The sequence below is a fragment of the Procambarus clarkii genome, chromosome 32 (assembly GCF_040958095.1).
Source record: "Procambarus clarkii isolate CNS0578487 chromosome 32, FALCON_Pclarkii_2.0, whole genome shotgun sequence".
Lineage (NCBI taxonomy): Eukaryota > Metazoa > Arthropoda > Malacostraca > Decapoda > Cambaridae > Procambarus > Procambarus clarkii.
Genome location: NC_091181.1, coordinates 19,816,603 through 19,841,179, shown reverse-complemented (window position 1 = coordinate 19,841,179; position 24,577 = coordinate 19,816,603). Strand labels below are relative to the sequence as shown.

Genomic DNA, 24,577 nt, shown 5'->3' with positions numbered 1-24,577 from the left:
TTGACCGACTTACAGTAAATTGCGCATCGCATCATATGATGCTTTGGAGTACTACGCAAGATTTAAACGGCCTGCGGATACACGGGGTTCACCACACCTTCATCAGGGCTCTTGTAAACAGACGCCATTTAAAAAAAATCGTGGGCCAAACTCCAGGGTGTTAGGGGCCTCAGTATTGAGTGAGCTACCAAGCCTGATGCACGCAGCATGAGCTCACAGCACTGCTGTTCAGCTTGTGACCACAGCATCGCCTAAAAATGCCATAATATACTTGTTCATGCTATTATGTAGTGATGATATTATTACAGAAGACCCCTGACTGTGATAAAACTGACCAGGGTTCTGATAATAGCAGGATTGTGGTGATATTTGGCGCTGTGCGCCATGGAGGGAGGAGTAATGCTGTGGAAGGGAGGATGGTGGCGTTGTCTTTTGAGTGTGTGTGGCCACCTTTTATTGACTGCACTCACCATACCAGCTTAGTGGTTCGCTATGGTGAACACAAATGTAGATACTTATATATAACGTGTGTATAGTGTGAGATAACAGCGAGAGTAGGAGGTTGGGAGCCGCCATTTTGGTGAGGGAGGAGCGTCGTCTGCAGTACTTATCATGTTGTTTACTGATGACTACGATGGTCTTTGGGCACCATACCAGTTTACTTGTACAAGTATGGTGAATAAAACAGGTAGATATTTATATATAATGTGTGTATATAGCGTAATAACACCACAAACAGTATTGTTGTAGGAGAAATATTAGTGCGTCTGGCCTTGAGGGCGGCCGCCACCAGCTACTGTGTGAGTAGCTACGTCTCTCTGCCTTTACTCACCATACAAGCTTAGATGTACAGTTATGGTGAACAAAACATGTAAATACTTATATATAACGTCTGTATATAAAAGCAAAAACAGTATGGTGGGTGGAGAATGGTGGCAAGGCAGGTGAGGTGAGGGAGGGAGTGGCAGCCAGTGGCAGCCAGTCACTGCCTGCCACTGCCTGCCACTGCCACTCAGCATACCAACTTAGTGGTTTGTCATGGTGAACAAAACATGCAGATACTTATATATAACCTGTGTATTTAGTGTAATAACCGACAGTGTTTGTTCACTGTTTAATTTAACATAATTGAATCAACAATACGCACGCCATATTTTTGAGTACAGCGATGATTCACTCATTTTATTATATAAATATATCACACTACACACTATTGAATAATATTACAGCAAAAAAACTACGAAAAATCAATCAGAGACATTGAAATAATTAGGTAATCCACATCTCTTTGTGGAAACTCTGGCCTGACAGCTGGCGATCAACAGACCGCCTGGGACGCACGCTCAGTCAGCGCCTGATTTTTGTCACACTTCCCCGCCCTATAGTGGGCAATGTATGCCACTTACGATTTTATTATTATTTTTCCCATGATCAGTGAACACAAATTAACAGGTTAGGAAGAAAAAATAATTTTTTTTTTTTTTTCTTGGTATGCGCCTGTGGGTGTCAAATGGTATATAGCTATGCGCCATTTAAGGGTTAAGCGAGGATTGTTCGTTCAAGCAATCACCAAGACCAAGCGTCAGAGGTGGCTGTCATCAACTATGATTCACCAAAGTGTAAACAGTTATACAGTGTTTTATTATGCTTACCCATTGTTTCTAGGGAGAAATGGTTGAAGGATGATAAAATGGTGTCAGGGGTCATTGATGAGAGTTGTTGTCAGGGGGGCAAGTGGTGTCGGTAGTTAGGGTTTATTGTTAGGGGGCAGGTGGTGTAAGTTATTTTCATGGGAGGCAAGTTGTCAGTGGTGGAAGTTGTTGTCAGTGGAGGTAGGTGGTGGAAGTTGTCAGGGGAGGCAGGTGGTGTCAGTGGTGGAAGTTGTCAGGGGAGGCAGGTGGTGTCAGTGGTGGAAGTTGTCAGGGGAGGCAGGTGGTGTCAGTGATGGAAGTTGTCAGGGGAGGCAGGTGGTGTCAGTGATGGAAGTTGTCAGGTGAGGCAGGTGGTGGAAGTTGCTGTCAGGAAGGTGGTGTCAGTGGTGGAAGTTGTCAGGGGAGGTAGGTGGTGTCAGTGGTGGAAGTTGTTGTCAGGGAGGAAGGTGGTGTAAGTTGTCAGGGGAGACAGGTGGTGTAAGTTGTCAGGGGAGACAGGTGGTGTAAGTTGTCAGGGGAGGTAGGTGGTGTCAGTGGTGGAAGTTGTTGTCAGGGAGGAAGGTGGTGTAAGTTGTCAGGGGAGACAGGTGGTGTAAGTTGTCAGGGGAGACAGGTGGTGGAAGTTGTCAGGGGAGACAGGTAGTGGAAGTTGTCAGGGGAGGCAGGTGGTTAAGTTGTTGTCAGGGAGAGGTAGGTGGTGGAAGTTGTCAGGGGAGCTAGGTGGTGGAAGTTGTCAGAGGAGGCAGGTGGTGGAAGTTGTCAGGGGAGACAGGTGGTGGAAGTTGTCAGGGGAGGCAGGTGGTGGAAGTTGTCAGGGGAGGCAGGTGGTGGAAGTTGTCAGGGGAGGCAGGTGGTGTCAGTGGTGTAAGTTATTGTCAGGGGAGGTAAGTGGTCTCAGTTGTGGAAGTTGTTGTCAGGGGAGGAAGGTGGTGTCAGTGGTGGAAGTTGTCAGGGGAGGTAGGTGGTGTCAGTGGAGGAAGTTGTTGTCAGGGGAGGTAGGTGGTGTCAGTGGTGGAAGCTGTTGTCAGGGGAGGAAGGTGGTGTCAGTGGTGGAAGTTGTTGTCAGGGGAGGTAGGTGGTGTCAGTGGAGGAAGTTGTTGTCAGGGGAGGTAGGTGGTGTCAGTGGAGGAAGTTGTTGTCAGGGGAGGTAGGTGGTGTCAGTGGTGGAAGCTGTTGTCAGGGGAGGAAGGTGGTGTCAGTAGTGGAAGTTGTTGTCAGGGGAGGTAGGTGGTGTCAGTGGAGGAAGTTGTTGTCAGGGGAGGTAGGTGGTGTCAGTGGTGGAAGTTGTTGTCAGGGGAGGTAGGTGGTGTCAGTGGAGGAAGTTGTTGTCAGGGGAGGTAGGTGGTGTCAGTGGAGGAAGTTGTTGTCAGGGGAGGTAGGTGGTGTCAGTGGTGGAAGTTGTTGTCAGGGGAGGTAGGTGGTGTCAGTGGTGGAAGCTGTTGTCAGGGGAGGAAGGTGGTGTCAGTAGTGGAAGTTGTCAGGGGGAGGTAGGTGGTGTCAGTGGAAGCTGTTGTCAGGGGAGGAATGTGGTGTCAGTGGTGGAAGCTGTTGTCAGGGGAGGAAGGTGGTGTCAGTGGTGGAAGTTGTTGTTAGGGGAGGTAGGTGGTGTCAGTGGTGGAAGCTGTTGTCAGGGGAGGAAGGTGGTTAAGTTGTTGTCAGGGAGAGGTAGGTGGTGGAAGTTGTCAGGGGAGCTAGGTGGTGGAAGTTGTCAGAGGAGGCAGGTGGTGGAAGTTGTCAGGGGAGACAGGTGGTGGAAGTTGTCAGGGGAGGCAGGTGGTGGAAGTTGTCAGGGGAGGCAGGTGGTGGAAGTTGTCAGGGGAGGCAGGTGGTGTCAGTGGTGTAAGTTATTGTCAGGGGAGGTAAGTGGTCTCAGTTGTGGAAGTTGTTGTCAGGGGAGGAAGGTGGTGTCAGTGGTGGAAGTTGTCAGGGGAGGTAGGTGGTGTCAGTGGAGGAAGTTGTTGTCAGGGGAGGTAGGTGGTGTCAGTGGTGGAAGCTGTTGTCAGGGGAGGAAGGTGGTGTCAGTGGTGGAAGTTGTTGTCAGGGGAGGTAGGTGGTGTCAGTGGAGGAAGTTGTTGTCAGGGGAGGTAGGTGGTGTCAGTGGAGGAAGTTGTTGTCAGGGGAGGTAGGTGGTGTCAGTGGTGGAAGCTGTTGTCAGGGGAGGAAGGTGGTGTCAGTAGTGGAAGTTGTTGTCAGGGGAGGTAGGTGGTGTCAGTGGAGGAAGTTGTTGTCAGGGGAGGTAGGTGGTGTCAGTGGTGGAAGTTGTTGTCAGGGGAGGTAGGTGGTGTCAGTGGAGGAAGTTGTTGTCAGGGGAGGTAGGTGGTGTCAGTGGAGGAAGTTGTTGTCAGGGGAGGTAGGTGGTGTCAGTGGTGGAAGTTGTTGTCAGGGGAGGTAGGTGGTGTCAGTGGAGGAAGTTGTTGTCAGGGGAGGTAGGTGGTGTCAGTGGAGGAAGTTGTTGTCAGGGGAGGTAGGTGGTGTCAGTGGTGGAAGTTGTTGTCAGGGGAGGTAGGTGGTGTCAGTGGTGGAAGCTGTTGTCAGGGGAGGAAGGTGGTGTCAGTAGTGGAAGTTGTCAGTGGGAGGTAGGTGGTGTCAGTGGAAGCTGTTGTCAGGGGAGGAACGTGGTGTCAGTGGTGGAAGCTGTTGTCAGGGGAGGAAGGTGGTGTCAGTGGTGGAAGTTGTTGTTAGGGGAGGTAGGTGGTGTCAGTGGTGGAAGCTGTTGTCAGGGGAGGAAGGTGGTTAAGTTGTTGTCAGGGAGAGGTAGGTGGTGGAAGTTGTCAGGGGAGCTAGGTGGTGGAAGTTGTCAGAGGAGGCAGGTGGTGGAAGTTGTCAGGGGAGGCAGGTGGTGGAAGTTGTCAGGGGAGGCAGGTGGTGGAAGTTGTCAGGGGAGGCAGGTGGTGGAAGTTGTCAGGGGAGGCAGGTGGTGTCAGTGGTGTAAGTTATTGTCAGGGGAGGTAAGTGGTCTCAGTTGTGGAAGTTGTTGTCAGGGGAGGAAGGTGGTGTCAGTGGTGGAAGTTGTCAGGGGAGGTAGGTGGTGTCAGTGGAGGAAGTTGTTGTCAGGGGAGGTAGGTGGTGTCAGTGGTGGAAGCTGTTGTCAGGGGAGGAAGGTGGTGTCAGTGGTGGAAGTTGTTGTCAGGGGAGGTAGGTGGTGTCAGTGGAGGAAGTTGTTGTCAGGGGAGGTAGGTGGTGTCAGTGGAGGAAGTTGTTGTCAGGGGAGGTAGGTGGTGTCAGTGGTGGAAGCTGTTGTCAGGGGAGGAAGGTGGTGTCAGTAGTGGAAGTTGTTGTCAGGGGAGGTAGGTGGTGTCAGTGGAGGAAGTTGTTGTCAGGGGAGGTAGGTGGTGTCAGTGGTGGAAGTTGTTGTCAGGGGAGGTAGGTGGTGTCAGTGGAGGAAGTTGTTGTCAGGGGAGGTAGGTGGTGTCAGTGGAGGAAGTTGTTGTCAGGGGAGGTAGGTGGTGTCAGTGGTGGAAGATGTTGTCAGGGGAGGTAGGTGGTGTCAGTGGTGGAAGCTGTTGTCAGGGGAGGAAGGTGGTGTCAGTAGTGGAAGTTGTCAGGGGGAGGTAGGTGGTGTCAGTGGAAGCTGTTGTCAGGGGAGGAACGTGGTGTCAGTGGTGGAAGCTGTTGTCAGGGGAGGAAGGTGGTGTCAGTAGTGGAAGTTGTCAGGGGGAGGTAGGTGGTGTCAGTGGAAGCTGTTGTCAGGGGAGGAACGTGGTGTCAGTGGTGGAAGCTGTTGTCAGGGGAGGAAGGTGGTGTCAGTGGTGGAAGTTGTTGTTAGGGGAGGTAGGTGGTGTCAGTGGTGGAAGCTGTTGTCAGGGGAGGAAGGTGGTTAAGTTGTTGTCAGGGAGAGGTAGGTGGTGGAAGTTGTCAGGGGAGCTAGGTGGTGGAAGTTGTCAGAGGAGGCAGGTGGTGGAAGTTGTCAGGGGAGACAGGTGGTGGAAGTTGTCAGGGGAGGCAGGTGGTGGAAGTTGTCAGGGGAGGCAGGTGGTGGAAGTTGTCAGGGGAGGCAGGTGGTGTCAGTGGTGTAAGTTATTGTCAGGGGAGGTAAGTGGTCTCAGTTGTGGAAGTTGTTGTCAGGGGAGGAAGGTGGTGTCAGTGGTGGAAGTTGTCAGGGGAGGTAGGTGGTGTCAGTGGAGGAAGTTGTTGTCAGGGGAGGTAGGTGGTGTCAGTGGTGGAAGCTGTTGTCAGGGGAGGAAGGTGGTGTCAGTGGTGGAAGTTGTTGTCAGGGGAGGTAGGTGGTGTCAGTGGAGGAAGTTGTTGTCAGGGGAGGTAGGTGGTGTCAGTGGAGGAAGTTGTTGTCAGGGGAGGTAGGTGGTGTCAGTGGTGGAAGCTGTTGTCAGGGGAGGAAGGTGGTGTCAGTAGTGGAAGTTGTTGTCAGGGGAGGTAGGTGGTGTCAGTGGAGGAAGTTGTTGTCAGGGGAGGTAGGTGGTGTCAGTGGTGGAAGTTGTTGTCAGGGGAGGTAGGTGGTGTCAGTGGAGGAAGTTGTTGTCAGGGGAGGTAGGTGGTGTCAGTGGAGGAAGTTGTTGTCAGGGGAGGTAGGTGGTGTCAGTGGTGGAAGTTGTTGTCAGGGGAGGTAGGTGGTGTCAGTGGAGGAAGTTGTTGTCAGGGGAGGTAGGTGGTGTCAGTGGAGGAAGTTGTTGTCAGGGGAGGTAGGTGGTGTCAGTGGTGGAAGTTGTTGTCAGGGGAGGTAGGTGGTGTCAGTGGTGGAAGCTGTTGTCAGGGGAGGAAGGTGGTGTCAGTAGTGGAAGTTGTCAGGGGGAGGTAGGTGGTGTCAGTGGAAGCTGTTGTCAGGGGAGGAACGTGGTGTCAGTGGTGGAAGCTGTTGTCAGGGGAGGAAGGTGGTGTCAGTGGTGGAAGTTGTTGTTAGGGGAGGTAGGTGGTGTCAGTGGTGGAAGCTGTTGTCAGGGGAGGAAGGTGGTTAAGTTGTTGTCAGGGAGAGGTAGGTGGTGGAAGTTGTCAGGGGAGCTAGGTGGTGGAAGTTGTCAGAGGAGGCAGGTGGTGGAAGTTGTCAGGGGAGACAGGTGGTGGAAGTTGTCAGGGGAGGCAGGTGGTGGAAGTTGTCAGGGGAGGCAGGTGGTGGAAGTTGTCAGGGGAGGCAGGTGGTGTCAGTGGTGTAAGTTATTGTCAGGGGAGGTAAGTGGTCTCAGTTGTGGAAGTTGTTGTCAGGGGAGGAAGGTGGTGTCAGTGGTGGAAGTTGTCAGGGGAGGTAGGTGGTGTCAGTGGAGGAAGTTGTTGTCAGGGGAGGTAGGTGGTGTCAGTGGTGGAAGCTGTTGTCAGGGGAGGAAGGTGGTGTCAGTGGTGGAAGTTGTTGTCAGGGGAGGTAGGTGGTGTCAGTGGAGGAAGTTGTTGTCAGGGGAGGTAGGTGGTGTCAGTGGAGGAAGTTGTTGTCAGGGGAGGTAGGTGGTGTCAGTGGTGGAAGCTGTTGTCAGGGGAGGAAGGTGGTGTCAGTAGTGGAAGTTGTTGTCAGGGGAGGTAGGTGGTGTCAGTGGAGGAAGTTGTTGTCAGGGGAGGTAGGTGGTGTCAGTGGTGGAAGTTGTTGTCAGGGGAGGTAGGTGGTGTCAGTGGAGGAAGTTGTTGTCAGGGGAGGTAGGTGGTGTCAGTGGAGGAAGTTGTTGTCAGGGGAGGTAGGTGGTGTCAGTGGTGGAAGTTGTTGTCAGGGGAGGTAGGTGGTGTCAGTGGTGGAAGCTGTTGTCAGGGGAGGAAGGTGGTGTCAGTAGTGGAAGTTGTCAGGGGGAGGTAGGTGGTGTCAGTGGAAGCTGTTGTCAGGGGAGGAAGGTGGTGTCAGTGGTGGAAGTTGTTGTTAGGGGAGGTAGGTGGTGTCAGTGGTGGAAGCTGTTGTCAGGGGAGGTGGGTGGTGTCAGTGGTGGAAGCTGTTGTCAGGGGAGGAAGGTGATGTCAGTGGTGGAAGCTGTTGTCAGGGCAGGTAGGTGGTGTCAGTGGTGGAAGCTGTTGTCAGGGGAGGTAGGTGGTGTCAGTGGTGGAAGCTGTTGTCAGGGGAGGAAGGTGGTGTCAGTGGTGGAAGTTGTTGTCAGGGAAGGAAGGTGGTGTCATTGGAAGCTGTTGTCAGGGGAGGAAGGTGGTGTCAGTGGTGGAAGTTGTTGTCAGGGGAGGTAGGTGGTGTCAGTGGTGGAAGCTGTTGTCAGGGGAGGAAGGTGGTGTCAGTGGTGGAAGCTGTCAGGGGGAGGTAGGTGGTGTCAGTGGTGGAAGCTGTTGTCAGGGGAGGTAGGTGGTGTCAGTGGTGAAGTTGTTGTCAGGGGAGGAAGGTGGTGTCAGTGGTGGAAGTTGTCAGGGGAGGTAAGTGGTGTCAGTGGTTGAAATTGTTGTCAGGGGAGGTAGGTGGTGTCAGTGGTGGAAGTTGTTGTCTGGGGAGGTAAGTGGTGTCAGGGGAGGTAAGTGGTGTCAGTGGTGGAAGTTGTTGTCAGGGAAGGTAGGTGGTGTCAGTGGTGGAAGTTGTCAGGGGAGGTAGGTGGTGTCAGTGGTGGAAGTTGTTGTCAGGGGAGGTAGGTGGTGTCAGGGGAGGTAAGTGGTGTCAGTGGTGGAAGTTGTCAGGTGGTGTCAGTGGTGGAAGTTGTTGTCAGGGAAGGTAGGTGGTGTCAGTGGTGGAAGTTGTCAGGGGAGGTAGGTGGTGTCAGTGGAGGAAGTTGTTGTCAGGGGAGGTAGGTGGTGTCAGTGGTGGAAGCTGTTGTCAGGGCAGGTAGGTGGTGTCAGTGGAGGAAGTTGTTGTCAGGGAAGGTAGGTGGTGTCAGTGGTGGAAGCTGTTGTCAGGGCAGGTAGGTGGTGTCAGTGGAGGAAGTTGTTGTCAGGGAAGGTAGGTGGTGTCAGTGGAGGAAGTTGTCAGGGGAGGAAGGTGGTGTCAGTGGAGGAAGTTGTTGTCAGGGGAGGTTGGTGGTGTCAGTGGTGGAAGCTGTTGTCAGGGGAGGTAGGTGGTGTCAGTGGTGGAAGTTGTTGTCAGGGGAGGTAGGTGGTGTCAGTGGTGGAAGTTGTTGTCAGGGGAGGTAGGTGGTGTCAGTGGTGGAAGTTGTCAGGGAAGGTAGGTGGTGTCAGTGGTGGAAGTTGTTGTCAGGGGAAGTAGGTGGTGTCAGTTGTGGAAGTTGTTGTCAGGGGAGGTAGGTGGTGTCAGTGGTGGAAGTTGTTGTCAGGGAAGGTAGGTGGTGTCAGTGGAGGAAGTTGTTGTCAGGGAAGGTAGGTGGTGTCAGTGGTGGAAGTTGTCAGGGGAGGCAGGTGGTGTCAGTGGTGGAAGTTGTCAGGGGAGGTAGGTGGTGTCAGTGGAGGAAGTTGTTGTCAGGGAAGGTAGGTGGTGTCAGTGGTGGAAGTTGTCAGGGGAGGCAGGTGGTGTCAGTGGTGGAAGTTGTCAGGGGAGGTAGGTGGTGTCAGTGGAGGAAGTTGTCAGGGGAGGTAGGTGGTGTCAGTGGAGGAAGTTGTTGTCAGGGGAGGTAGGTGGTGTCAGTGGAGGAAGTTGTTGTCAGGGGAGGTAGGTGGTGTCAGTGGAGGAAGTTGTTGTCAGGGAAGGTAGGTGGTGTCAGTGGAGGAAGTTGTTGTCAGGGGAGGTAGGTGGCGTCAGTGGTGGAAGTTGTCAGGGGAGGTAGGTGGTGTCAGTGGAGGAAATTGTTGTCAGGGGAGGTAGGTGGTGTCAGTGGAGGAAGTTGTTGTCAGGGGAGGTAGGTGGTGTCAGTGGAGGAAGTTTTTGTCAGGGGAGGTAGGTGGTGTCAGTGGTGGAAGTTGTTGTCAGGGGAGGCAGGTGGTGTCAGTGGAGGAAGTTTTTGTCAGGGGAGGTAGGTGGTGTCAGTGGAGGAAGTTGTTGTCAGGGGAGGTAGGTGGTGTCAGTGGAGGAAGTTATTGTCAGGGGAGGCAGGTGGTGTCAGTGGAGGAAGTTGTTGTCAGGGGAGGTAGGTGGTGTCAGTGGAGGAAGTTGTTGTCAGGGGAGGCAGGTGGTGTCAGTGGAGGAAGTTGTCAGGGGAGGTAGGTGGTGTCAGTGGAGGAAGTTGTTGTCAGGGGAGGCAGGTGGTGTCAATGGTGAGCTCTGGTTATCAGTTATCAGCTAATTGGCAACACATGGCTGATGCCTCGATTCTTCACTCACTGTCTGGTTTTCACCAAATTAGCAGATAAAATTTTGCCATTTAAGTTGTTTGTAACACATTGCTCTATTGTATTCCATAGTCAAAATGAAGAATTCATAATAAATGATGGTGTCAGTGGTGAGGCGATGTATTAGGGGGTGGAAAGGCATCAGGTTAAGGAGGGTGAGTGGAGACACATCCAACAGGTCTGGCCTCAGCTGACTGCTGCACCACATGCCTGTCTCGATGCTTCACTCACTGTCTGCTTTTCACCAAATTGCCTGAGAAAATGTTATCATTTCAGTTGTTTGTAACACATTGCTCTATCATATTCCTTAGTCAAAATGAAGAATTCATAATAAATGGCAGACAGTGGTGAGGGAATGTTTGGGGGGTGGGGGGGGGGGGGGTAAGGAGGCAGCTTGTCTCTACACATAGGTCTGGGTCCAAGGCCTGGCCTGAGGTCTGGGTCCAAGGCCTGGCCTGAGGTCTGGGTCCAAGGCCTGGCCTGAGGTCTGGGTCCAAGGCCTGGCCTGAGGTCTGGGTCCAAGGCCTGGCCTGAGGTCTGGGTCCAAGGCCTGGCCTGAGGTCTGGGTCCAAGGCCTGGCCTGAGGTCTGGGTCCAAGGCCTGGCCTGAGGTCTGGGTCCAAGGCCTGGCCCCAGATCTTGAGGCCTGGCCTGAGGCCTGGCCCCTGGCCCCAGATCTTGAGGCCTGGCCTGAGGCCTGGCCCCTGGCCTGAGGCCTGATTCAAGGGTCTGGCCTGAGGCCTGATTCGAGGGTCTGGCCTGAGGCCTGGTCTGAGATCTGGTCCAAGGTCTGGTCTGAGGTCTGGTATGGCCTGAAGCCTGGTCTGGCCCAAGGCTTGATCAGGCCCAAGGCCTTCCAGTCTGGCTGTCACTTCCCCCTCCTCTTCTGCCAACATGCTACAGCCCCCACCCCCCACCCCACCTCCCCACCCTAATCCTCACCTGTCTAATATCGGCCGGCCCCTCCTCAAAATGAAGGGGAGCCGGTCGGCCAAGCGGACAGCACGCTAGACTTGTGATCTTGTGGTCCTGGGTTCGATCCCGGGCACTGGCGAGAAACAATGGGCAGAGTTTCTTTCACCCTATGCCCCTGTTACCTAGCAGTAAAACAGGTACCTGGGTGTTAGTTAGCTGTCATGGGCTGCTTCCTGGGGGTGGAGGCCTGGTCGAGGACCGGGCCGCAGGGACACTAAAGCCCCGAAATCATCTCAATATAACCTCCCCCCTCTACCACTGGCGGCCCACCAACTGCCACCTCCTCTCGTCAGTTTGTTGAGAAAATTATGTGATTTCCTTTGGATTCAATAATGCTCATATATGTAGCATTTTTATTCCAAATTGTTTATAAGGGATTGTTCTATCAAAGGCCATAGTGAAAATGAAGAAGTCATAATAAATGAATTTTTATGAATATTTATATCAAGACTGATACAGATGGCTTATGGAAATCCTGACCATTACATCATATTTGCGGCCATCAATAATAGTCACATAGTTATAATTTTGATATGAAATTGTTTACCAATGATTGTTCTATCATATGCCATGTTGAAAATGTAGTGTTGATTTAGGGGCGACGACAATCGTGGGATCGCATGCACCCCGGCTGCCCGATACCGGGAAATAGCAGAAGGATGGGGTCCCTATAGTCTCTCAGGCCATAGACCCTACAATCTCCTCAGGCCACATATTTTAGTCTCTTCAGGCCACAGACATGACGGATGAAGCAGAAGGTATGGCAAAGGATGTCATTACGGACGTCTTCGTCTCTCGCACCTGCCCCGTCAAGGAGAGAGGGAACTGTGAGGTGGGGAATATTCAGCCTACGAATGGCACTCTGTAGTCTGAGGTGAGCGCTATGAAATCGAGGGCAGTGAAGAAGGTGTTCCACTATATCTTTCTGGGGTCGGACACCACTGGCAGTATGGGGAATCTACCAGCCGTGACAATGGAGATGTGCAGCCAGGCAGGTGTGCCCAAACCAGAGACGAGTGATAGCAGTGTTGAGGAGTCGAGAATGATGACGAGTCCATGGCCACGGGGAGGAGCCCTCCTGGATACCCGCCAGAGAGGAATACCCGAGTGCTGGCTCCATCATTGCCTTCCAACTCGCGAGGCAAGCCGCCCGGAGTTGTGGGAGAATTTCAGAAAGGTCCAGAGGCACATTTGTAAAGTCATGGAGAGCATGCGCCATCCCTGCTGCTGCATCAGCCACCTCATTGCTATTAATACCGACATGTGATGGAACCCATTGGAGATAGATCGACCAACCTGGAGTACCAGAGTATGACAGCAGTTTTCCACTGATCCATGATGTTTAACAGTGATAAATTCCAGGTACTCAGGTACGGTAAAAATGAGGACCTTAACCCTTAAAGTGCGCATCACGTCATATGACGTGCTGGACGTTGTTCCAGTCACCTGCGCATCACGTCATATGATGTGTTAGAGTACTACGCAAGATTTAAACAGCCCGCGGATACACGAGGTTCACCACACCTTCATCAGGGCTCTTGTAAACAGATGCCATTTTTTTAAAAAATCGTGGGCCAAACTCCCGGGTGTTATTGGCCTCAGTATTGAGTGAGCAACCAAGCCTGACGCACGCAGCATGAGCTAACAGCACTGCTGTTCAGCTTGTGACCACAGCATCGCCTAAAAATGCCAAATTATACTTATTCATGCTATTATGTAGCGATGATATTATTACAGAAGACCCCTGACTGTGATAAAACTGACCAGAGTTCTGATAATAGCAGGATTGTGGTGATATTTAGCGCTGTGCGCCATGGAAGGAGGTGTAATGCTGTGGGAGGGAGGGTGGTGGCGATGTCTTTTGACTGTGTGTGGCCACCTTTTATTGACTGCACTCACCATACCAGCTTAGTGGTTCGCTATGGTGAACACAAATGTAGATACTTATATATAACGTGCGTATAGAGGGTATAAACAGCAAGAGAAGGTTTGGAGCCACCATTTTGGTGAGGGCGGTGGCGTCGTCTGCACGACGCCATCGTGCAGACGCCGGTGTTGTTTACTGGTTACCACGATGGTCTTTGGGCACCATACCAGTTTATTTGTACAAGTATGATGAATAAAACAGGTACACATTTATATATAATGTGTGTATATAGCGTAATAACACCACACAGTATTGTTGGAGGACAAATATTAGTGCATCTGACCTTGAGGGCGGCCGCCGATCAGCTGACTGTGTGAGTAGCCACATCTCTGTGCCTTTACTCACCATACAAGCTTAGATGTACAGTTATGGTGAACAAAACATGTAGATACTTATATATAACGTCTGTATATAGTGAATTATAGCAAAAACATTATTGTGGGAGGAGAATGAGGGTGAGTCAGATGACTGGAGGGAGGGCGGGAGTGGCTGGCTGGTACACGGCGGTCACTCCTCATTAGTTTTTGACTCATAATAGCTACTTAGTGGTTCGTTATAGTGAACAAAACATGCAAATACTTATATATAACCTGTGCTTATAGTGTAATAACCAACAAAGTATTTGTTCACTGATTGATGAACATAACTGAATCAACAATATGCACACCATATTTTTGAGTACACCAACGATTCACTCATTTTATTATATAAATATATCAAACTACACACTATTGAATAATATTACAGCAAAAAAAGTATGAAAAATCAATCAGAGACATTGAAATAATTCGGTAATTATCTCTTTGTGGCAACTCTGGCCTGACAGCTTGCGAGCAACAGACCGCCTGGGACGCACGCTGAGTCAGCGCCTATAATATGCCAGACTTCCCCGCCCTATAGCGGGCATTATATGCCACTTACGATTTTTTTATTATTTTTCCCGTGATCAGTGAACACAAATTAACAGGTTAGAAAGAAAAAATATTTTTTTTTTTTTCAAAATGACATGTGCCTGTGGGGATGACAGGATATTAAACCCCGAACATGTTAAGGGTTAAACAAAATACAGGGTACAAAACACAATCGAATCTGCCCATAGTAGGAAAACAGCATGTCAAGGATTTGTTAATCCTTCCACTGCTCAGGGGTCATGAGGTTATCTTGAGATGATTTCGGGGCTTTTTAGTGTCCCCGCAGCCCGGTCCTCGACCAGGCCTCCACCCCCCAGGAAGCAGCCCGTGACAGCTGACTAACACCCAGGTACCTATTTTACTGCTAGGTAACAGGGGCATAGGGTGAAAGAAACTGCCCATTGTTTCTCGCTGGTGTCTAGGATCGAACCCAGGACCACAGGATCACAAGTCCAGCGTGCTGTCTGCTCGGCCGACCGGCTCCCTTTATGAACGATCGGTCCTGAGGACATTTACACCCCTGTGCGCAGGAAAAAAAATCTAAACAATTATTTCATCTTCTTAAAATGTTAATTTGTGTTCCCTGAGCACGGGGGAAAAAAAAAATCGTAGGTGACATACATATTTTGGGCGCAATGGACTGAGGAAGTCTGGCAAAAAGTTGGCGTTGACAGAGCGGTCGTCAGAACCGATCAGCGTCAACCACACTAACAGGTGGGAGTTTCCACGAAGATATTATTACTTAATTATTTCTATGTCTCTGATTTATTTTTTCTTAGTTTTTTTGCAGTAATATTATTCAATAGTGTGTATTGTAATATATTTACATAATAAAAGTGGTGAATAATCGCTATACTCAAAAGTATGGTGTGCATATTAGTGATTCAATTATTATGTTTATAAAACAATAAACAAATAGTTTTTCTGCTATTACACTCTATACACAGGTTATATACAAGTATCTTCATGTTTTGTTCACCATAACGAACCATTAAATTGGTATTGAGAGTTGAAAAGCAACGAAGAATTACCACCACACACCAGCCAGCCACTCATTGCCACTCCCTTAACCCTTACACTGCTCAGGGGTCCTGGGGACATTTACACCCCTGTGCGCAAGAAAAAACAAAAATTCAAAATTTTTTTTTCGTCTTCTAACCCTTAAAGTGCGCATCACTTCATATGAAGTGTAAATCATTTTACCAGTCAACTGCGCTTCACTTCATATGAAGTGTATGGGTACCGCGCACGATTTGAATGGCCCGCGGTGTAGCTGGGGGTCCCATACGCTGCCCAGGGGCTCTAGTAAACAGCGGCCATTTTGAAAAAAATTCCCGCTCACGATCCGAAGGCATGGGAGGCCTCAGTTTAGCGAGAGTCACCATGGCGAGCGCACGGTCAAACGCCTCACGGGCACGCACCACTCAGTCCCTCACCCCAGAGCAAATAGCCCACGAATTATTCTCTGAAGGTGAAGAAAGTGTGTTTGACGATTCAGACAACGATGAGGATTATACACAGTTGTCGGGTGATAGTAGCAGCAGCAGTGAAAGTGAGAATGACCGCCATGCCATGGCGAGGCCTATACGCTCACCGATGCCTCCTCGCCCAGTTTCTACCCCAGTTCTACCACGACCTCACAGTTCCTGTGGATATTTTCTGTTTGAGGGTGACGAGTCAGAGGGAGGTGACTCCTTTTCTGGGTTTAGTGACTCAGATCAAAGTTTTATTGAGCCTGTGGCTGGTACCAGTGGTGTAACTGGGCGAGAAATTGTCGCGTCAGCAGCATCTCGCCCGGCCAAGCGCCACCGCATGGCACCACATGAGGAACCAAGACCCTCGTGTTCACGTGCATCCACCTCACGTGCAACCACCTCACGTGCACCCACCTCACGTGCACGTAGCCGCCGTGCTTCTCGCAGACGGTATTCAGCTCCTGGTCGCCGGTATGCATCGCTTCCTCGCCGTCTTTCCTCTGCATCTCGCAGGACGCCTGGTGTACTTGAGTGGAGTGATGGTGACGATTTTATTCCTAATATTCCTCACTTTGACGATAATGATGTAGGGATTACAAACCTTTTCCCTAATCAAGGTGAGGACATGGCTGAGATGGAATATTTTACAGCATTTTGTGATGAACCACTCATGGAATACATTGTACACCAAACGAACCTGCATGCTGCTTACCTGATTAAGAGGGAAATCACAGAATTTTCACGACTGCAGCGTTGGAAAAATACCACAGTGGCGGAAATGTATGTGTTTTTGGCACTCTGTTTGTTGATGAAGCACTGTCACAAACATGCAATAAATGACTATTGGAGCAAGGACAAGACAATACCAACACCTTTATTCGGGAAATATATGTCACGAGACAGGTTTCAGATACTCCTCAGGTGTCTACATTTTGGAAGTGTTCAGGACCGAACACCTGATGATAGACTGTGGCGAGTGAGGCACTACATGAACGATGTTATTGGAAAATTCAGAGATTTTTACGTACCAGCACAGAAGCTGGTGGTTGATGAATCTCTCATACTTTTCAAGGGACGTGTTCCATTCAAACAGTACATTCCCTCAAAACGAAACCGATTTGGCCTGAAATTTTTTGTTCTTTGTGATTGTGAGACAGGATACGTGTTACACATGATTCTGTACTCGGCTAGTGAGGTAGACATTCCCGGTAACGACGAACATGGATTCTCGGGGAGTGTAGTGAAGACCATCATGGCTCCGTGGATGAACAAGGGACACATTTTATACACAGATAATTACTATACATGTCCCTTGCTAGCTCGGTTCTTGCTAGAAAATAGAACTGGATTGGTTGGTACAGTAAAGCCACAACGAAGGGAAATGCCTGTGTTTGACAACGACATTGCAGTTGGTGAGTGTCAGAGAAGGAAAAGTGATAACATTCTGTCAGTTCGGTGGAAAGACAAAAGAGAGGTGAACTTGTTGACAACAATTCATGATGGAACAATGGTGAACAGTGGGAAAGTGAGCCATAAAACAAACGCACCACTATATAAGCCTGACTGTGTTTTAGACTATAATATCAACATGCGGTTGATTGATAAATCAGACATGATGATTGGCACTGCAGAGTGTGTGCGGAAGACATGTAGGTAGACGAAAAAAGTGTTCTTCCATCTTGTGGACATGAGCATGCTGAACTGTTTCAACATGTACCTTGTGAGAACTGGACGTAAGCCCACTTTCCGTGACTTTGTATTTGATGCTGCAATACAGTTATTAGGAAAGTTTGCAAAAGATGTCCCAGGTATTCAGCGGCCCATCATAAACCCACTGTTGCAGCATGCTGGTACTCCATGCCTCGCTCACACTGAAGGCTTCCTAGCACACAGAATCAAGTATTTGCCACCTGGTGTGAAGCGTGCAATAGCCCAACGTGATTGCTTGGTGTGTAAAACAACGACACGTAGAGACAAGAAACGGAAGCTTGTGCAAACATGGTGTGAAACGTGCAACCCGTTCTCACACAAGACAGCACATATATGACTTAATGCTTAAAGTCAATATGTTGAATATGAATTAGTAAATATGTGATATATTCCCAGTTACTTTTTTTTCCAAGGCCCAAACTCTTCCTCACGTACCAACTTGCGTCTCACAGTACCCGTCCGTCAACCTAGATAGCAGAATAGTCGTGATTGGTTCAATTATAAGGAAAATTGTACTTTTCAGGTCCCACATGGGTTGTGAAATTTACCTACTATTGTCCATGCTCTTAGAATATTATAGATCAGCTACTTCCTATTGAAGGTTCGTAGTTTTGTTTTGAGAAATATTAGTTGTTCTTAGTAAATTATAATAAGCACTAAAAATTATTACATAGAATAACAGTCCTTCACCAATCAATATTATATACCATAGTTGGTGCTTTACAAATCTTTAAAGGATGTTTTGTAGGAACGCTAACAGAAAACGATGGTTCATTGGAATGTCTATGGGGTAAACTACTCTAAACAGGATGGTATTGTGTCTACTATACCAACTACAGGATCGGTATATTGTCCACTACCACCTGTTAGGTGAGTAAGGGGTGCAATACCACCCACAGGATGGGTATGAGGGTCACATCCACCCAGAGGATGAGTATGGGGATCACATCCACCCACAGGAAGGGTATGGGGTCCAATACCACCCACAGGATGAGTATGGCGTCCACTACAACCCACAGGATGGGTATGGGGCTCCAACCACCCATAGAATGGGTATGGGGCTCCAACCACCCATAAAATGGGTATGGGGTCCAATAACACCCACTGGATGTGTATATGGCGTCCATTGCCGCGCGTCGAGCTCGAAAACCGCAGCATTCATCTCAGAACCATGCCTATTTCACGCAGATTCCTTAATAAACGTAAAAGTTTTATATGTCACAAGAAAGATAGAAATATAAGCTTCATTCTAAATACCTTACCATGGGCATATTTAAATTTAAACCGAAGATACGTGTACTTTTATAATAGCCGAGCTCCGACCCCGGACAGATCGATCGACCGAGCAACTCTCTCTCAGAACAATGTTTATTTCACGTGAATTCGTTAGTAAACATATATGTTTTATATGTCTCAAGAAAGACAGACATATAAGCTTCACTTTAAACACTTTACTATAGACATATTTAAATTTCTAATGAAGATTATTGTATTTTAAAAATTACGGAGCTCCCAGACTGAACGACAGAGCAACTCTCTCTCAGATCAATGTTTATTTCACATAAATTCGTTAATAAACACAAATGTTTTATAAGTCTTAAGCAAGATAGAAATAAGAGCTTCATTTTAAATACATTACAATAGACATATTTATAGCTCAAGTGAAGATACATATGTTTTTATAGTAGCGCTCAGTAGCTTGTCGGGCATGGAGTGCAGACGCCTACGCACTTGCCGATATATTGTATAATTAACAAAGATACGCTAATAAAGCCTAAAATCTTATATGCCTCCAGAAAGACCGATATATGAACATTATTATAATTGCACCAAATGAAATATATCATGTTCGAGAACAAAGATATATCAATTTTAAATTAAGTTTCGACTCTCTCTCGGGTGAGAGAGATGGGGCGACTCTCGCCCCATCTATTGGAGATTCTGTGCACTAAATACCCAAAGCTACTCAAACCCTCCTAGCATTATTTAAGTAATGAAGTAATATGGTATATTTACTCACTATAATGTGGGTGCTGAATGCAGAACATGAGAAAACATATATTTACTCCAAACTAATATAATTTCATTATGAAATAAGTAGCATCAAAGGAAGTCGATGGTCCAAGCAGCAATGTTGTGGAGCGACTTATCCAAGATATATCGTTGTTTGGAAAGTGTGTTGGCATATCCAGTTGTCGCACTTCTCTGCTCAAATTATCACAAATTTAAATTATAATGTTAACAAGTAGAATATGTATTTTTAATAAAAGCTAACATAACTAGCCAGAAAACATTTAACATTAATTAAAAAATATATGTTTGGAAGTTAAATCGACTTCATAGGACAATGGTTTTGTTATATATACTCGTTATTCGTTGACATGCGTTCGCTACTTAAACTACCATGTACTGTACTTATGTAAAATCTCCCATGTCTCTTCGCTCATCTCACCGAACCCTACAGGCTCTGTGATATATTGTTTAATTAATTGAGATTCACAAATAAAGCTAATAATTGTATATGTTATCAAAAAGGCAGAGCTTAGTTTAGTTCATTTATTATGCACTCCATACCCATCCTATGGACGATAGTGGAGTGTTACAGAGGCACATAATGGGCTCAGGGAATGAGCCCCACAATTCATATAGCCAAGCAAGTTATAATCTTGATAAGCTAGTTACAAAAGTCAATGCACATTGTCACATCAACAATGGGCTCGAGTCCGACCACAAGTACAGTTTATAATTTAAGCAACTGACATATATGGAGGGCTAGTGTCACAATTGATATGTTTATCCTACACATAACCCCCTCTCCCCCATCCAATGGGCAGCGGTGGATAGGTTACAATCAAGTCGTTTTTTGCGTTTTATTCAGAGATTAGATCTTATTGGGTGAGGAAAGATATTCATATTTTAAAGACGGCTTCTTGGCTGATGCTCTCCATTGATGGAAAATATACAACCTTTTGAAAATCAATGTTAGTTTGATCTAGATATTGTAATTAACGAAAGTATTTATGTCATCTGAAAGGTAGAAATATAGGCTACATTTAAAATCCTTTGTCATAAATATAACTGAAGTGAAAACGAAGATATATGCGTTTTGATAGTTACTTGATGGCTTGCTCTGAGAGTGTGAAGCCCTGCACACCAGCCAATAAATTGTATAATTAGTTTCCATATATTTTAATTAATCTTAAAAATCTATATGTCAGAAGAAAGGAAGATGTAGCCGTTAGTGTGACAACATTTAAAAATATATATATCTTAAGTTAAATAAATAATACCACCTTATTGCTGGTGTCCGGACACATGAAAATTACCTAGGTATCAGTATCCAGACAGGCGGGGATCACAGGCTGCACAATACTGATAAATTTATGTAATGCACTACTTGTGGTCGATCTCGAACCCATTTATGATGTGACGACTTATAGTGAATTTTGTAACTAGCTCATTAAGATTGTAACTTGCTTAGCTAAATGAATTGTGGGGTTCGGTCCATTCATTTTCTTTCTTTATTATGCACCCCATAATACACATCCCGTGGGCGGTGGTGTAAAGGATTACAGAGGCACATAATCGGTTCAGGAACTGAACCCTCTAGTTCGTTTAGCTAAGCAAATAACAATCTTTTGACGCTAGTTACAAAATTATTAATGTACACATACTTATGCATACATGTACATATTCATACGTATACATATATACATACACATACATATTTAATCACCACCACAAATACACACATCAGTAATCTTTTGTGTCACAAGTGATTCAACAAGAGGCTCACAACAGTCACTATACAAGGCACTTTACATCTATGAGGAGTCGCACAGTTACTAGTCTTGCTCCACACCCACCCAACTGGGCGGCAGCTTTACAGTCATGTGTTCCACACCCACCCAACTGGGCGGCAGCTTTACAGTCATGTGCTCCACACCCACCCAACTGGGCGGCAGCTTTACAGTCATGTGCTGCACACCCACCCAACTGGGCGGCAGCTTTACAGTCATGTGCTCCACACCCACCCAACTGGGCGGCAGCTTTACAGTCATGTGCTCCACACTCTCCCAACTGGGCGGCAGCTTTACAGTCATGTGCTCCACACCCACCCAACTGGGCGGCAGCTTTACAGTCATGTACTCCACACCAACCCAACTGGGCGGCAGCTTTACAGTCATGTGCTCCACACTCTCCCAACTGGGCGGCAGCTTTACAGTCATGTGTATGCATTACCTACAGTAAGCAAATTTTGGATACTTCGCTAAGATTTCGAGCAGCACATGAATGAAGTACTTACACATTTCATGGACACTATTGATGTTGTTATCTTTAAATTCCGCTATTTTTCACATTCCATTATATAATGACTCAAAGTATGCGAATAGTTCTGCTGACAGAGTTTACATTTAGTCAAATCTACATCATCAGATGTTACAAACTTCCAGAGGTACTTGTAGCCGAGCCTAAACCTAGCAGTGGTAATATCTAGAAGTCTGCTAACATTATTGGATGACCCATAGACGAGCGATTCATCAAAGTTTATACAATATTGTGAAATTGACAGTCAGTGTAGTAACATAAATTGGTAAATCATAAATATTGTAAGTTAAGAATCTGATGCATGTGTGTGTGTTGGGAGGGGCAGGGGTTATACCCTTGGTAAGCGAGAGTGGAAAGTAACCTTAGACGTACTGCGGTCAATGTGTGGGGGGGGGGGGAGGGGGAGGGAGGGTGGGAGAGTCAAATCCACCCTCCAACATCTGGACATAGTACCACCAGCCTCCACAACACTCCATCAGCCTCCAGCTGATGCTTGTAGATGCCTCATCTAACCTCACTTATGTCACACATTAACCTACAGTTCCTGTGATATTTAAACTCCTCATCACAGTGGCGTTTCACCAATATAAACTGTATTGGATTTTGTCCCGAAATAGCTATATGCTGGCTGGACGTGTATGTATGTATGTATGTATGTATGTATGTATGTATGTATGTATGTATGTATGTATGCATGTATGAATGGATAGATGGATGGATGTATGCATGTATGTATGTATGTATGTATGTATGCATGTATGAATGGATAGATGGATGGATGTATGTATGTATGTACGCATGCATGTATGTATGTATGTATGTATGTATGCATGTATGTATGTATGTATGGATAGATGGATGGATGTATGTATGTACGCATGCATGTATGTATGTATGTATGTATTTATATACGCATGTATATACGCATGTATTTATATACGCATGTATGTATGTATGTATGTATGCATGTATGCATGTATGAATGGATGTACGCATGCATGTATGTATGGATGTATGTATGTATGTATGTATGTATTCCCAATCACGTTAAAGACTCCCCCTCTATCATCCAGTTTAAGAGAAAAACAACTATGTACTAAATAATCGACTCCTTGTAACTTTAATTATGCTGACCTTCCTATCTGTATTCAGACTGAGCCTACCATCATTAAAGGTGATTATAACGCTAGACATAGGAATATTGGTAATTCGCAGTTCAGTAATCGTAACGGCAACTAGTGTCACTATTAGGTAGTCACGATGATGCACAGATTGTGGGTGACCTTGAACCGACGCATATCTACGGAGGTATTCCTGATCTATGTCTCGGTTTCAACGTCTCCCACACCGTGTGCGCCTCGTCAATAGTGCCAGTTATGGCGTCTGATCATCTGGCCATATTAGCCACTGTAAGCATTGGCAGTTCTATCCTCCCTGGTGGAGTGTTCAAGCGGAAGAGGCTGGCTGTGCCCATCGATCAACGAGACAATCTTGTTGCTCATGTGTCAGATTGGTGCAGTCATCTGAGCCTTCATCAGTTGAAGATTTTAACAATGAGCTCACAGGTACTATCGACCAGTTTATAGAATCACTTGATCCATCGTCCAGGCCACGTAACCCAAATTACACTGGTCATAGCACTTATGTTTATTATAATGGTTCTAAATTGCAGACACTAAAACGCACTGCCAAAATAATTGGACTAGCTTGTAGAAGGACCCGCACTGCTGAAATGCTTCGGCTCTTTCAAGCGGCTCTGGCTAAGGCCAGGGAACGTATGGTGGAGCTGAGGCAGACAGACTGGGAAACTTTTGTCCGTGGTCTCAATTCTCACACGCCACTAAGTCGGGCATGGAAGGATATCAACAAGATCAAAGGGAAAAATGCTGCAGAGATCTCGTACCCTAATCCTCTGCACAGAGCAAATGAGCTTGTTGGTGCTTGGGCCACGACTTCCAGCTTTGACAGTCTTCCTCTACCCTCGCAGAATGAATTAAATGATAGATATACTGATAGGGCAAGGCTCCTTGACTTCATGCTTCATCAAGAGGATGACTGTGACATGCTTTTACTGAATACGAACTAGATTCTGCTCTACATAAAGGCAAAGCTACATCACCCGGGGAGGATGGAGTTACTGACGGCATACTGCATATGCTTCTGCTAGTTCCAGGGAATACTTTCTTCAATTGTATAATATGAGCTATGTAACTGGGGAGCTTCCTAAGACATGGACCAACAGTGTTATTATTCCCATTCCTAAACCTCACCAGCCGAGTGCTTTTCGCCCAATCTCCCTCACTAGTTGTCTCTATAAGTGTCTTGAGAGGATGGTTCTCAACCGTCTCCTTTACAAAATTATTAATATGTTGTCTCCCCAGATATATGGCTTTATGCATGGAAAGAGTGTACATCACTGTATTACCACATTCCTCACCCTGCATACTGATAGGTCATACACCACTTTCCTAGATCTTAACACTTTCGCGCTATCTGGACGCGCCGGCGCGTTCGGTTTCGTCTAACGTAAACGCATAGTGGACATAAAGTTATGTCAACTTTTAAAATATTTGTATAAAATTCAATTTTTATCCGATTTACTTTGGGTTTGTTTCAAACTGCGCGCTATGAGGCTCTCTTTCTCACCACTAGGCTGCATGGTACAATAAGTTCATGAAAGGTGTGGATAACTTCGATCAAATGGTATTTTGTCCCAAACGGGTTGCAGGTGGGTGACTTTAGCCGTTTATACTGGTAATTCTTCCCCCATATCATGTATTATATGCATATGTCTGTTTAGGGAATTTTATTCCGATCAATATACAACCAAAAATAACTGTGTGCAACAAGTATAATCTTGACAAACATAACAAAAGTAAAAATATTTCGTGTGTGTTTGACGCTCACTGATATGTTCCAGCGTTGTTTTATATTTGTCGCTATTCTAACTTACGCTTTGTTGATATTTTTTACCTATGGGCACATAGAACATTCTATTGCAAACACATTGACATAAAAATGAATGACGTACATAGAAAATTAATGTCATGAGAGTGAAATAAGTATAAACTTTCAAAGCGCCGTGCGTCGTCCCGTCACCGATACCGGGTAACAATTTCACCACTTCCCACACTCTTGCGGGCGGGCTGCATCATTATTCTACGCTTATATTCATATCACCGTGTTGGAAATTTCATTGCGAGTCCATTGATACCAAAATTAACGCTGTAGAGCAAGTGTGGAGGTGATTACAATCCCAAGAGTAAAAACATTTTGTTGCTGATGGGCGCTCACGGCGAGTCATCTACGTAGTTATTTATTTGGTGCTGGTATCCCTATATGTTTCGTGACTTATTTTACTAATGTTCTTCTAGAGAATTTTATTGCGAACACGTTGGTACCAAAATGAAATACGTAGCATGAGAACTAAGGTCAGAAGAGTAAAAAGAGTATACACATTTTTGTTTTTACGCTTAAGCGATAAAAACGCAGCGCGCACATTCGGTTGGCTGAGTGACCTTTG

General features: G+C 47.0%; 1 protein-coding gene across 10 annotated transcripts in view; it reads left to right on the top strand.

Moving 5' to 3' along the window:
• LOC123759294 (uncharacterized) overlaps window positions 1-24,577 on the top strand; it is a 309,434-nt gene that overhangs the window by 174,834 nt on the left and 110,023 nt on the right. The window lies entirely within an intron of this gene.